The sequence below is a fragment of the Dromiciops gliroides genome, chromosome 4 (genome assembly GCF_019393635.1).
Source record: "Dromiciops gliroides isolate mDroGli1 chromosome 4, mDroGli1.pri, whole genome shotgun sequence".
Classification (NCBI taxonomy): Eukaryota; Metazoa; Chordata; class Mammalia; order Microbiotheria; family Microbiotheriidae; genus Dromiciops; species Dromiciops gliroides.
The window spans coordinates 267,421,148-267,425,723 of NC_057864.1; the positions used below are offsets into that span (position 1 = coordinate 267,421,148).

At 33.5% G+C, this 4,576-nt stretch overlaps 1 pseudogene; it reads left to right on the top strand.

The window, feature by feature from the left end:
• Positions 1-244: 244 nt before the first annotated feature.
• LOC122755013 lies at positions 245-4,122 on the top strand (annotated as a pseudogene).
• The last annotated feature ends 454 nt before the right edge of the window (positions 4,123-4,576 follow it).

Here is a 4,576-nt window from a genome sequence, read left to right on the forward strand (position 1 = left end):
GCACCATGCTAGTTGAAACAATTCCAAGGGAGAGTGTCACTTCACATAGATGGTTGCAGCTCTGGTGATAGCATGTGGTGAGCAAACCCTGTGGTCCAAGCCCTTGTGCCAGTGAACAGTGACACATACCCCCTCTCGGCATAACCAACCATTCCTCCCTCTTCCATAGCTGTGAACCACCATCATCCTCCTGATGCAAATGCTTGTCAGGTGGAGCTGGGCTAAAAGACAGACAGAATTTTTCATGGACATAATTGATACATTTTTAATCATTTAATTCCTACTGAACACTTAGATGATGCCATAATTTTAGTATACAACCTGGAGAAAGAAAACTGTGAAGATCTGAGTACAAGTCAGATTGTCTTAAGAGCACTCAATGAAGAGCTTGCTCAGCAATAAGGATCCCATGCTAGAGTTTGTGAGGAACCAGTTCTGTTTGCCTATTTTGCATAGCAGTGGTCCCAATTTTTAGATGTCTTGTTCAACAGTAGGAACTTTGGAAACTTGGAATGCCTTTGACATTGAAGGGAGATCAAGGTAATATAGGATAATTATCCAAATCCTTTGGTTTGGCTTTCAGAGATAGATGAGGAATGTTTTCTTTGTATGTTGTTGGTCGCCATGGTATTATGGATGGAGTTGTTAAAGAAAGTGTTAATGATACTTTTGATGAAAAAACATATTTTTCCTAACAGATACTTGAGGAACAAAGTGGAAGAAACTTCAGTTAAATTTCTAAGAAAATCACTTCCTTCAATGACCAAAGAACAGATATGAAGTTTGCAACAAAGTACTATAGCCAAACATTCAAATACAACAACTTTAACTAATACAAAAATATCAGCTGTTGGAAATCACCTAGGGATCAAATCTGTGAAAAAGCAAACTTATACAACATTGAAAAAAGAGTCACAGGTACGAAATTTAGCAGAAATCCCTAAACTATTGACTCACTCTCTAAGTGATAAAATTCAGGGCCATCCAGGTTGCTCTAAAGAACCTTATCATATAACTTCAGACTATATTAAACATTTATAAGATTTCAACCAATAATATATTTATAAGGAACAGAAACTGGCAGTAACAATGAAAAGTAATAGTCACATAAATGAAGAGATAGAATGTTTATGTTTAGAACATAAAAAAACAGAAGTACAAACTAAAAATGTAAAAGATTGAGAAGAATCTTCAACCCTGACAAAAAAGTAGCAAAAGTTCCCTCCCATCCCAAAGGAATCCCCATTATCCCTTTCATGTAACAAATCTACTATAAAATGAAAAAGCTTAGAACACATCTCTTAATATGAAAACAAATATATTTGGGCTCCCAGAAAACTGTGTAGTTTTTTTTTTTTGCAAAACAAAACACAACACATGGCAATATGTTTATGCTTGGCTGTGGGAGATGTGATGACTTTGTTTCATGGAAATTGTATAGGGTTAAGTCTTTCCCAAGCATGACAAATGGGACAAGACAAAAAATATGCATGTGTGAAATGTTGTGTTGAAGAAGATAAAAAGAGTGAAACTTTGAGTTCAGAAATTTTGGTAAAACAAGCTAAAATTGAAATTCATAGAGAAAATAAAAGAATGGATTGTGAAAAACTTAGTTTCTCAAAGCAACCACCTACAAATAGAAGGAAAAAATACAGAGATGATACAACAAAGCAGAACATCAATAGTTTAAGATGAAATAAGATGATGTTAAAAATCCAGTACTTGGTAGAAAATTTATATTTCAAGTGTCTCATATATAGAGATTCTGAGATTTAAAAAATGGCAATTGGCCACTCTTAGAAAGATGGGATGAACAATTTTACCCCAGGGATTCTTAGAAGAGAAAAACAAAAAGAATTACAAAAGATACAATAAATATTTTTGCACAGATGTACAGAACACAAAATGAGGTGTAAATGAAAAGTAAGAGTTAAAAATGAAGAAAACTAAGATATCAGTATTGTTTAATGTGCATGTACTCTGTTTCTCTCTTTCCAAACATTCTGCAGGCTCTACCAAAATGTCAAAATTTCAAATTTCATGAAAAAACAAATGAAAAGGATTTTTTTCCTTTATAGGGTGATACCAATGCCAAATATAAGAAAAATTTAGAAGTTCGATGTTAAATTTGAAAGATCCTAAAAACAATGTTTTCCTGGCTCAACTAAACTTCATTTTTATCAATATGCCTTCTGTAGCAAAGTTTGTTATCAAAACCTATGCTGATTCTGGATCACCTGAATATTCAGTGGAGAGCTACCAGATAGTATTTAGTCAACAGGAAAACATCTCAGACTGGGATTATCTGGATAAAATAAAGCTTCAGGATCTAGGGGGATTTTTATGTTTCATTTACACCAGCAACTGAATATCAAATTTCTTATACTTCAGAAGCAGAAAGCACTACAATGTAGTGCTGCTAACATGAAGTGGGTTAAAAGTATATACTTTATGCCTTTGGGTGCCTCTGATAACATTTCATGGCCTCTTTTATTTTTTTATTTTTGGATGGACCTGGACTTGAATTACATAGACATAATCTGTTGTTGGGTTTGACTGTCCATCAAAAAATGAGGAGGCAGTTTACTGATTGCTAGTTGTAGCACTAGTCATGTAAAAGGGAGTCCTGAAAATATTCCAGATTTTACCTCTTGAAAAAAAAAACATTTGTAATGAGGAAGAGCCAGAGGAAAAATATGACCTTTTAAATTATTTTATATCTCAATTACATAGAGAAACAAGCTTCAGCAAGCTTCTCAGGAAGAAATTTCAGCTATAATAGAACCTCTAGTGAAGATCCTCAAACAGAAGCCTATAAAATCACTAAGGTTTCTTCCTGGTGTGCGAAAGGCAGGCAAACTCAACCTTCCAATCTTGATTAGCAAAGAAATCACTACTGGTAGATGACATAGTTCAAAGACTTTTTAGGTACAACTGGTTAAGTACATGCTCACATTAAGGCAGCAGAAGAACAGAGTCCAACTGATTTAATAAATTTAATTTGTTTAATAAATGAATGAATGAGTTAAAGAAGAAAAAGAATGATGTCTTGGATATAGGTATTGGTGAAATATGATATAAAGATAAAAGTGAAAGACCTATTGAAATCTACAGAAAATTTAGTAGTGATGGAAGATACAACAGTATTAGGAACCTCTTTGCATTTATGAGGAACTTTGCCAGGTTTTAATCTCACAGGAAAACCATTACATATTCTACCAAAACATTTTAAACAAATTTGTTTATTTGGTCACAGAATGAGGAAACTGAAGAGGGTAAAGAGCAAGCATTAAAATGGCAAGATGAAGAAAATTCTTCAGAAAAAAATAATACTTTATATATTGTTTTCCCACTGCATCTAATAGAAAAAAAAGCAAGTAGCAATAACATTGGCATAAGTTCTGAAAATATGACTGCTAATACATCAAAGTCTGCACTGTTCATTAATCTTAAAAGGGATCCCAGACAGGCAACTGAATCAAACCCGCAGATAACTTTGGACAACAAAAAGGGATAATAACAAAAATGAAAGGGGAGAAAAACATACCTAGTCAATCACATGACAAAGAACACATTGGAATGATGGTAACTCAGCCAACTGATCTAGAGGCAAAAATAGACATTCACATTAAAAAAAGATCTACATTTTAAGCAGAGCAGGATTTCAAAATATGAGGATCAGCAAAGAAAGCTTTGATAGAAAATGCACACCCCTCTCAGGCAGAGGAGGCAACATTTATAGTATGAGTCTTCAATGCAAAAAATTGAGAACGTACACATGTTTTGAAGGGGATCAGCAGGAACAACTTCATCTAATTTTGAAACAGGAAACACTTAATTCTGAAACTACCAACCTATCAGGATACAGCAACACAATTGTAAGTATCCTAGAACTAGTCACTCTGGCTTTCCATTTCCAGTGCCTTCCCCCCATAAATCATATTTGGATATCTACCACATTTGGCACCTATATCGCCTCCTCCTTCAGGTTTTGTTTTCCCCCAGAATCCTGTGATGCATTGGCTAATTATTGTTCATTTACCAGTTCAACCACCCCATTTAATTGGCCATCATGCACAAGTATCAAGATTTTCTGATCACATGAAAATTTTGCCCTGCTAAAGAAAGTCAAAGACCAGAAAGGTATTCATTGTAATACCCATGGGGTATTACACAATGACAACAATGAGAAAATATACCAAAATTTATGAGATACAGACAAAACAGTACTGTAGTGGAAAATTATACCTTCAAAATATGTACATTGATAAAACATATAAAGAGCAGATCATTGAATTCAACATACAACTAAAAAAACAGAAAAAAAACAGATTAAAACCCCTAATTAAAGAGCAAAATGGGAATTCTGAAAATTAAAGAAGATAATAATAAAATCAAAAGTTTAAAATTATTGAACTAATAAATAAAACTTGAAGCTGCTCTTATTAAAAAATAGATAAAGCACTGGTTAATTGATTGAAAAAGAAAGAATAAAACCAAGTATCAGTATTATCAATGAAAAGGGTGTATATACCAGTAACCAAGTTGCAAATAAAGCAATTATGGGAGTTATTTT